Below are 12,033 nucleotides of genomic sequence, written 5' to 3' on the forward strand. Positions count from 1 at the left end.
GGACAGACAGACAGATAAATATACATATAATCAGATGTATAATATACATAAATGTATGTACAGACTTATAGACAAGATTTTGTTTATGTGAATGTAAGAAAGTTTGTATGATTATTTGCATGTATTTTAGTAGAGGTCGCGTACGAAATGGTATTCAAGTAATTCAGTCAATATACTTACAAAAACTTTAAACAGCAGTTTCCCATACTCACGCATGCACTCATATTTATACATTAAATTTCTTTCTTTCATTTTTTATACTAAATTTCTTATTAAGGAATGTTTCCCAGTAAACGTGAATGTATGTTTATGTTGTACACAAGTTTCATGAAATTTACTCCATACATTTTTAATTAAAATATGATTTTGCTTGCATACTGCTGCTATACATTTGAAATATTACCAAAAATGTAACGATGTCTCCAATTATAATGAAACTTTAATATATTATAGGATAAGATAGGATAATTTAATTTTTTTTCTACTCAGTTTATATTTTTACCATCTCCGATTTTATTTATCTTCAAAGTATGCATTCAATAATATGCAAAATAAGCATGATATATCAAAACTATCGATTTTTGTGACCATTGACCTCCAATATTTTGCGTAACGTAAGTTACAGCTTTAAGTAAAAACTGAATCCATTCGAAGGACACCACGCATTTCAAAGGCATTCTATTGTGAACATTGCTAATTTTTCACAAGAAATTACGAGATGTTTAGCTATTAACCGGTTAACCGAAAAACCGGTTTTTTGCTGATTTTCGGTTAACCGGTTTATCCGGTTTTTATATCTCGGTAAACCGGTTTTTAAAATTTGCGACTAAAATTAATAAATCTCATGTTTTTGTGCATTTTTTATATTCATTGTATACACATTATTGATGTGATTTGAAACCTAAACTGCTGATTTACAATACAAACCTCTTTAGATTAATATTTTTAAGAACTACAATGATTCTAAATAGTAGAGGACGATGAGTTTACTGAAAAACTATTTCAAAGTAAATTGCACATAATGAAACTATTAAAAATTAAATTCCGCATAATTCTAGAAGTTAAGCTAAATCTTAATAATGATTCATTATAAAGTGTGAATGATTTTAGTGATGATTTTAAATTTGACTTCATTAGTGTGTTTTATTCTTAAAATTTTATTTTATTATTCATTTCGTTAGCTTAGTGTACAAACTCCTTTTCCGAAATATTACAGGAGATTTGAAATATTTTTGAAATCTGATAATGGAGTTATATTAATTATTTGGTATGCTTTATGACAAATAATCACAGCTAAGAACACCGAAAGAATTAAATTTCTGATTCAATCAAGAAATTTGCTCAATCAGACAAAATTTTGTTTGAATTAGGACCTATCACAAAATTTGTAAATTCGAACAAGAAATTTTGCAAAAATTTAATTGAAAAAAAAACAATATTTTTTCAATTAAAAAAAGTATGATATTAAATAAAAAAGTTGTTTCAATTTACAACACAATTTCAAACAAAAATTTGTTTAAAACAGTAAAATTTTTGTCTGGTCCAAAAAATTATTTTTAAGCTTAATTGGTATAGAATCAATAAAAAAATATTTTAAAAATAATAATATCAGAAAAAAAATAAAAAAAAAACAGAAATAGGGAAATAAAGAAAAAAAATTAAAAATAATAAACTAAATTTTCCAAATTTTCGTTCATTATTTAGGTGCAGAATATGAAAAAAATACCTTATTGTCCCTTGATCCTATTAACCATTAACTTATGCTATGAAATCTTCAGAAAAGTTCTGTGAAAACAAAACTAACTATTATTTTAGTTAGAATCATTGAAATAAAGTAAGAAATATATTAACTTATACGTTTTATTTGATATACAATTTATAAATATCATTTAACTCTTAAAATTGTCAAAGGAGTAAATATATGTATAATAACAAGCAATATCGCTTATCCTTGCTTGTCATCTGCATACATAATCATTTAGTAACCATGTCTGGGCCATAGAATACCTTCCTTTGTAAGCAATAAAAAGGATACAATTCAACAATTACAAAAACAAATTTCACAATGCGACTGAAAATAGCTGTAGCAGCTGCAGCAGCATCAATAGAAAATATAATAAAAAACAACAAATACATTGGCAATGCCATCATCAACAACAACAACTACAACAATATCAAAAGCACACACTATAACTGCCGCACATAAAAAGGCCAACTTTGTTGTAAACTGAATGACAGACTGACTATCAGTAGCATGTAGTTACTACTATTATTATGTATTATTGTAGAAGTTGTTGTTTACAAGTGTGTAGGGAGCATCAATTGTTAGCTACTGGTTATTATTGTTGCTTTTGCAGTTCAAACTGATACTGATTTTTGTGTAAAAATGCATAGAACTACAATCAAATAAGTAGAAAAGCTAAAGCTAAAAGAAACAACGCGACAGCAAGAAAATTTTCATTTTTTTATTCCGCATGGAGGGGGTCCTAAAATGAGTATGTTTGAATGTCCTTTTTAAGTTCTAACGTATGTACAATGTACATACATATGATTATTTTACTTAACTCTGTGTATTTGTGTGCTAAAGTAGTTTAAATATATGTTTATGTGGATATTCAAGGAAAATTTAGCAAGTTATTGAATATTACAATTTTCTTTCTATGCACATAAATGTACTACTTAAACAAATTATTTTTTTTTTATTATTTCGCTTAAATTAACTAATTACAAATTCTGTTGGCCTAACTTTGAAAATAAGGAAATTCGTAAAATATGTAGAAAACAAACAAAAACAAGTGAGAGTGTTATATTCGACTGTGACGAATCTTGTATAACCATCATCAATATGTGACAATAAAATATGGGGGTCAATTATGGATCGATCCTCACAAAAGCTGGTAGTGAGTTTTAGGTTCATATAAAACTTGTTTATGTCCAATTTCATCATGATAACTACTACTTATTATAAGGCAATTATGAAAATTCAAGTAATTTTCTGAGGGGGACCTTGTGTGGGGACTAGGGACAAATTTTTGTTTTGCAGCACAACAAGAATTTGTTTAAACTAAAAAAATATTTTACGACATTATGACAATACGACCTAATAGCAGACCGTTTGAATCCCCCAATTATATTTATAAATAAGTTTTTAATAGTAGTGATTCTTATGTATTCTACAGTGTTTTTTTGGAACCATTTTTTTAACATCTTTGACCTGTTTCGAGTATGTTGGAGATCTGTTCTTATACCACCCATGAGAAATGTTGGCTTATGAATGTAAATTTCTGTATTTAAAGAAACTTTTCTTTAACATTTTATTGTGCATCGGCAACGTAAAGTCTCTTAGACCTGGGGATCAATTCTGGTTCTGTGAAACGGTGAAATGAATAGTTTTTTCATAGAGATTCTAATTCTCGTTTAGTGAAAAAATTCTAAACAAATTTAAATGTTTTCATATGAAAAGATTAAGTGGAATAAAACAAATTGAAGAACGGGAATCGCAATTTGTGTAATTGTGAAATGATAATATGAAAAGTTCTTATAAAAACGAAAATTAAATTTTTTTTTCAGAACCAGAATCCGAACCCCTTGTGTGGCTATGAAAAATATACATAATCATAAATTTCGTTGTTTATTTATTCAGCCGGATTATTATTTTATAAAACCAGATTTAATTTTCTGTTTTTCCTGTCATGAAGTTTGTTGAAAAACTCAACAAGGGCTTGCAAAATCATTAGGGGCTACTCAAGCAGCAATTTCAAAACGTTTGCAAGCAGCAGGATTCATCCAAAAGTAGGGAAATACCATAAGAATTTAAGCCGAAGAGACATTGAAAAACGATTATGCATGTCCGAAATGATGCTTTAACGCTATAAAAGAAAATCACTTTTGCACCGAATCATTACTTGCGATGAAAAATGGATCCATTACTGTAACCCGAAGCGTAAGAGATCGTATGTGAAGCCCGGCCCACCAGCCGAATTGACACAAAAGCCAAATATCCATGGCGTTAACGTAATTCTCTGTATTTGGTGTGACCAACAGGTTCCTGTCTATTATGAGCTGCTGAAATCTGAATTGTGTAACACAAGGAACCTGTACCGAACGCAGCTGATTCGTTTGAAACGAGCATTGACGACGCTCGGCCACATATTGAAATAGCTTTTAAAATGTATTTAGAATCAATTGGTTGGGAACTTTTGCCTCGCCCTCTTTATAGTCCAGACCATGCCCTAGCCGACTACTATTTGTTTCGATCGATGCTGAACGCTCTCTCTTGGATACGCTTCACATTGAAACAGAGTATCCGATATTGGCTTGATTGGTCGCAAAAGATGAACAGTACTTTGAATGGCTAATACTTTGGCTCAGTACCTTTGAATACCTATTATCATAGCTGCCAGGATCTTGTAAGCACATTCTTCAATTGTAGGTCTTACAAACATTAAATGCAAATGCATGTCAATCGTCATGCACGAATAAAAATTTATTTTTTTTAAATATTTTGGTGCATTTTGAAAAGAATAGCCCAGATTTGAAGAATAGTCCAGACTTAAATCTCAATTAAATTTAAATAAGTATTCAATAAAAACAAGTGCATACTTATGATAATTATTAATTTAAATTTAAAATAACAATGCCTATAATTATTTAATTATACTTATCTATTGATCCACTTAACTATAAGTATAAATATAACAATAACAATATATAATTGTTATTATACAAGTATATTCCATCATTTCATTAAATTGTTTATTATTATTATCAATTATTTTTATTTTTTTTTTTATTTCATTAATTTTCTGGTTAAATGACTGTATTAATAACAAGCAATAATAAAATAATTGCTTGTGCAGTTTTGGGTCATTCGAAATTGTCAGTTTTAATAATTTTACAATTACAAACAATTGTGAAATAAATTAAATTGAATTGCGAAGATGATACAAATCCCAACTACGTCCCACAAAACGAAAGGATTTCATTCTCGGTTTATTGTCTGTTTTTGCGGATATTTTATATCATTTTGTTTTTATGCCATTAAAACATAAAAAAAGGAACACAAAAATGAAAAACGACCAAATAAATAATAATGGAAAAAAATTCAACGCGTAAGCGAGCCAAAAACAACTACCCACAACTATTAAATACACCCATTTAATAGTATTTTTCCTCTTTTTTGTTTGTGTTTTTTTTTGTTTTATTTCAGTTTTCAGTTTGAGTTTTATTTCATTTTATTTCGTTTATTCATTTGTAATTTAAACTGTGCCTACACTCGACATTCTGCAGCAAATAAAGAATACGAAGTTGAAGTGCAATCCAACCAACAGTGGGGTCAAAGGTCGTCAAATAAAACTATTCATGCCAACAAAATTAGATTAATGGGTTGTTTTAGATTTAGATGTAGTTTAAATTAAATATATGTTGATTATATACATATTTAAATATTATATGAAATAAACATTAAACACTTAATTGTCCTATTTGTTGAATTAGGCAAATGTTTTGGACATTCGAATCGAAGAAAAAAAATATTTTTATATTCGAATTTCTTTTTTTGTTTAGCATAAAAAATATTCGATAAATAATTCTCGAATAATCGAATACTCAAATAAATTGATTTTCAAACTAAAATTTTTAAAAATAGGTTATATATTGGGTGTATAATTTTTTTTTTTAAATTTTTAGCTTTTATATTCAAACATTTGTACAATATAAATTTATTTATAGTATTGACCATTGTTAACTATGACCTGTCCCATTTTTCTCGTAACATAAGGATTCCGAGCTAAAAGATCTGCTCATCTTTTAAAAGCAATATGAAATCAAGCCAATATAATCGAAACAAATAGAGTAAGTTCGGGTAATGTGGTATAGGCGGGTAATGTAGTATAGCTACTTTTCTCTAAAACTAAAAGCATAGGAGTAACGGTACCAAGCTTAAGCTTTTTATGATCTCAGAAAATTAACATTGCATGAGTGTACTTCATTTTTGCAGGTCATGGAAATAGTCAGTTGCAAAAAATCATCGTGATCTTGTGGTAGACTTTTTTTGTGATCTGTTAAAAATTAATTTTTTTCTAAAATCACGTGTTTTAAACTTCACTAATATAATTTTAAAGTGATATGGGAATATTTTGCTATTGCAGAACACATGCAACAATATTGCATATTTAGTGTATATGTTTAATTTTATAATAATTTCAATAAACCACGTGGTCGGCTAATGTGGTATAGCTAAAGAATTTCAAACAAATAATATGCTAAAGAAAGGAGAAGTTATAAAATGGGCAGCGAAAGATTTGAAGAAAGCTATCTGAGCTATTAGAAACAACGAGATAGACATTATTTTCGCATCAGCCATTCAATGTCTTCTACGAAGCTTAGGATGTATTGAGGAGCTTCTTCTAATAAAACGCAACTCATTTACAAATTAAAATAATATGCATCGGTTATGTGGTTTAGTATACAATATTAAATGAACATGGTATACCAATTTTTTTAACGGCTTGTTTATGGGTTTTTCCCTTTTCCCAAAATTTCTCTGAAACTTGAACTTAAAAGTCTTTTTTACTTTCATGGATGTAAACCTAACACTTGTAGTAGAACACCAGCTGAGAACTGTTCCAATCGAATTAAGATTCTAAAAATTATAGTCAAATTAAAAATAGGTATACCACATTACCCGAACTTACTCTCGAGATACAGGGGATGGTCTGGACTATAAAGCGGTTGAGGCAAAACTTCCCAACCACTTCATTCTATATAGTTTTGAGTGTTGTCATGATGAAATATAACGGTTTCATGTCTGGCCGCATATTCTGGGCATTTTTAGGCCAATGCTCACTTCAAACGAATCACAGGTTCCAATTGGTCTGGCCAGATTTCAGCAACTCATAATAGATAGAACACTTTTGATCCAACCAAATACAGATAATTACCATGGATATTTAGCTTTGGTTTATATGTGGCTGGTTGGGCGGGCTTCACAAACAGCCGAATTTTTTTATTACAAATTTTACCTTTTAAATTTAGAGTTGTGTACATGAATTGCTATATTCGTTATTGCTCAATAACCAACCGGTAGAAAGTAATACCGAATCATCATTGAAAAATTTATTCATTACGAACACGTAATGATTCGGTACAACCTTATTACTTTATACCGGATAGTTATTGAGCAATAACGAATATAGCAATTCATTCACACAACTCTAAATTAGAAAATTAAAATTTGTGGTAAAAAAATTCGGCTGTTCCGAATTATGGGATCCTCACATAAAGTTGGTAGAAAGATGTAGTTCATATAAAACTTGTCTATGTCCAAATTAATCATTATATTGTTACGTTTTAACCTTTTCAAAACGCTGGTTTATTTCCTTTAAATAAACCGGATACTTTTGATTGCAAATAAAAGCCGTTTAGTAGTTTAAAAATTGTAACAACTATTTATTTAAAATGTACAACAACAGCAGAATTAAATAGCCACTCAATGTTTTTTATACACATTTATAAATTCGCAGAAATACAGACACAATTTATAATTTACACGAATTCACTTGAAAAACACAACACACTTTAAGGCACTCAGTTGATGTTTATTCGAAAAGCGTCTCTGATAAACTCACTCACGACTGCAACCTCTGCAACTATTTATAACACTGCCATCTGCACTCTACATTGTTCTTTAACTGTCAAAATTCGAATATTCTAGATCTTACTAATACATACGCCATCTGTGGTGTACTTTCTACAATGTTCTTTAACTGAATATTCGAATTCGAATACAGCGTGGCCAACTTACGATCAAATCAACTGAAAGCTTTTATTTAATAATGCCCACAGATATGTTACAGTTTGCTATTACAGCAATGTTATTTGAAAGCATTATGCTACTTTTAAATCAGCCCTTAAAATCGTTATATTTGAATTCAAGTACAATTTCGTAACAATATTAATTATTATAAGACAATTATGAATGTTCAAATTATTTTCTGAGGGGCACCTTTTATGGGGGCTAGGGAACACTTGTTTGGGTGCTAGGTGAAATCATGAACCGATATTTCACATTCTCAATACCAAACACACCTTGTCAACAAAAAAAATCAATATACCTCCATATCTTCTGATGGTGGGTATAAAAATAAAATAACTCTCATTTATTTATATTTTTAAACTTTAGGATACTATAGCTAATAAAATTAATCTCGAATAATTGACAACCCTATTTGTGTTTAAGATTTCCAAAAATTAACATCTTTGGCAACGAGGTGGTGGATTCTGAATCGCACCATATGACTAATTGATGCATGCGGGAAGAACTTTTAAGGAATTTGGATTTAAAATGCCCGACTTGGGCTTTTTTTAATTTTTAACATAAATATTCTCGGTTCCACCGTGCCCATAGAAATTTGTTATGTAAGTGTGGGTGCAGTAAAAAGCAGGGAATAGAGATTTTATATACATACTGTACATATACATATGTATGTTTGTATATATATAGAAAATAAAAACGCAACATGCCCAGGCATATAAAACTTCAGCAACAGTCTGAACAGTTTGTAAAATAAAATAAAAAAAAAACACATTCACGCAAACTAAAACACACAAAGTTGGAATCGTACAGTTTGTTGTAACGTACATACGTACCCATACTTTGGATTTAACTCCACATGTTTACAACCAACTGCACTACTCTCTCAAGGGATGTGAAACAACAGGCAGTAGACATTTGTGTTTCAACGGCAACATTTCCGAGTTTTGTTCGTTTTCATTTTTTTCCCTCACAGTTAACATGAATTTCCGTTAAATGAGTGAGTAAGTAGACGGACGGACGGACGGACTGACGAACAGACAGACAGACACTCACTCTTTACAATAAGCACTGAATAAATGTGAAAGATAAAATAAAAAGGCAACAACTCATCTAGGAAAGCAATACGTTCAGACCTATTACAATATCTTTAATGGCAGCAGAGCTAGAGACGAGTGTGGAAATGATGGAGGAGCAGGAAAGAAAAAAAGTAATGAAATCTACATACACACCATCCATGCTCGTGTTCATAACAAACGTCATTCAATGAATGCAGTTTTTAAACAAATACATACTAACAAAACAACAAACAGCGTTAACAAAAACAGCCTACACACTTTTATAGTTTTATACGTTTATTTATTTATTTCTTGTCTACGTAAGTTACCAACTCGTACTTTTCAGGCATGTCGATAATGCAGCCATAGTTGTGGCTGCCACAACAGCAGCCAACCTCCCTGCCTCCCTCCCTCCCTCTCATCTACATACATCATCGTCATTTACTTACTGCACAACTGATAACAAACTCGAAAGCGTGTAGCTGCTATTTTTAGGCTTAAGAAAAACTTTTCCATGCCTTTTAAATATTTCGCTTTTTTTCAATTTCATTTCTATTTTATGCTTAATATAAAAAAAATAAAAACAAGAAAACATGTTGCACCCACTCGCACGCATCCTTAAGGGCATCCTCACCATTTTTCTATCCTACAAACATTGTATGCAAATGCTGCATACTGCATGCCAATCTACACATTTCTCATCACTTCTTTAGCCTCTTTCCACTTCCTAATATATTTATTCAGTAATGGCAAAAGCAGTTTTACTAGCAGAAATGCGAAATTAAAAATTACTTACAAATTGTACCAACAAATTTGAAAAAAATTGTACTTTTCGCTCTTAATTACTTACATTCTTATTAAGTTCTAGTTGACCAACCCGGCTTCGCCCGGTGGCATTTGCTAATGTTAGTTCTTCAAGTTTCTCCAACCCACATAAACCTGCCTGTTCTTATTTATTTGCAAATAAAATATATAAATTTTTATTGCATACTTTTTAGGTAGCCTTTTCATTTCAGTTGACTGGACTGAAAAAAAAGAATTTTTGAATTTTTTTTTCTTAAAAAAAATCAGCCAAATCGCTTCAGCCGTTCTCATGTGATGCCATTACATACATGGACCATTTCATTTTTATATATATAGAAGATTAGATAAATATTAGAAAATTAATTATTTCAAAAGATAGAGGGTTTTGTATTCGGAAAAAATTAATTGTATAAGATAGAGAAATAACAAAAATGCAAATATGTTTGGTGAGGATTGTTTTACTAAACATTTTACCATCAAAAATAATAAAATCAAAGATAAAAGCTTTTGAATATAGGCTCTAGATATTCTATGTTGGTTGTTATATATTCTGGAACCTTATAAAATTTAATGACAATCTTGCTATGGTCGCCTGTATATCTGTTGAAGTCGCGATAGGGTCTGTCAGAAATCAGAAATATTTGGTGCTAGCTGACCCCACTGACGTTGTCCTGGCCAAATTAAAAAAATGATAAGTCAGAAATATGAGTGATCACAGATCGAGCTCCTTTTCTTGATTAAACGCTTATTGGCCAAGTTATTAGCAAATTTAGATATTTTGAGTTTTTATATAAAAAAAATCGATTTTTGTTCAGAAAACTGTTTTCCAGTCGTGTTTCTGAATCAGGCCCTAATTTGTTGAAAACGAAAATTTAAACTTTATGTGTGATTCCATTTTGTATGAAGTGAAATAGCAAATGACTTTCCATCGATATATTATTATTATTAATATTTATAAATATTCTTATAAAGCATGATTTAAACTTTGGATACTAATGGCAAAATCATAGTATTAGATTAGATTATACAAAATAAGTTATTTGTTGGTCATTCTACTTTTATTGAGAATTGGAATTGTACCGTAAAAAGTACAATTGTACCAACTGCCTAAACAACAACATAAAATAGAAGAAATGAAGAAAAAACACTGAGTTGTTGTTTTTACATTTCCTTCGTATAGTGCGGTATTATGTCTAGAATTACTGAAAACAACAACAAAAAACAGCAGCAATCAACAACAGCAACAACTCACACAAATAAACAGTGTATTAAATGATAACGGACGGAAACTGCGAATTGTAACAGTATTGTGCAAAATATGAATGTGTGTTTGAATTTCTAGCAGTTCCCGGCAGTTCTAGGAGACTATTCCGAACTAGTGATTTTACTTATCATAGTTATTTTAGCATGTATATGTCCTAAGCAGGTGGTCAATCGATCCCTTTGGATTATAATCAGGCATGTAATGAAAAACTATCGTTTTCAAAACTGAAATCAATCTCAAAAACGATTTAGGTGTGATGAATTTCGATTGATTTCATATTAAATTTTTGTATCATTTTTATAGCAACAAACAACAAAATAAGCAACACTCCATTTGTTTACCTTAATTAATGTGAAAATTTAATTTCGATAAATTCCCTTTGAAACAAATTCGGATTTGAAACTAATATGACAAAACGATTAAAACAAACACATCACACCTTTTGTCATTTTGAAACCGTTTTTGCATCTAAATTGTTTTTCATCACATACCTGAATGATACTGTCTGGTAGCTGGTCCAAAGTAGTCAATGGATTTAAAGATCAATAGCACATAGCTAGTTATGTAACTAGTTCTCAACCTAAATGAAAGTTAAAAACACTAGTTCGGGACAGTCTCCTCGAACTGCTGGGTTATGTATTGTCCCTGTGCATAAGTATGTGTTCTTTCGCATTTGAATGTGTGTTCAAATAAGAAAAACTGTATGCCGGCATATAACACAATAACAAAAAACTTTAAGAAAAACTGAAAATAATACATTTTCTATAATGGAAACAAACCAATTTTTATTTCGTGTGTTTTTTATTATACGTAGTATTCGTTTTGTAGTTTCTTTCTTTTTATGTTTTGTTTAACAAAAAAAAAAAAAAAAAAAGAAATAGCCTTCAATTTTGCTGTCTGCCCAAAAAGCATCGATGTTCATTTTGTGCCTCAGCACTCTAAAATCGCCATGGTTGTAGGTTATTTTCACATTTTTACAACATAAGGACTTGAAAGAAGAATGATTGAATAAGGCTGGAGGTTACTTTTAATTTTAATATAAAAAAACTGAAAGATTTTCGGATGAAAATTTATTTAAGTTAGAAATAATCCTA

General features: G+C 30.0%; 1 protein-coding gene across 1 annotated transcript in view; it reads left to right on the forward strand.

Annotated features, from left to right (window-relative positions):
• orb (polyadenylation element binding protein orb) overlaps positions 1-12,033 on the forward strand; it is a 69,862-nt gene that overhangs the window by 8,785 nt on the left and 49,044 nt on the right. The window lies entirely within an intron of this gene.

This window comes from Calliphora vicina, chromosome 1 (assembly GCF_958450345.1).
Source record: "Calliphora vicina chromosome 1, idCalVici1.1, whole genome shotgun sequence".
NCBI classification, from domain to species: domain Eukaryota; kingdom Metazoa; phylum Arthropoda; class Insecta; order Diptera; family Calliphoridae; genus Calliphora; species Calliphora vicina.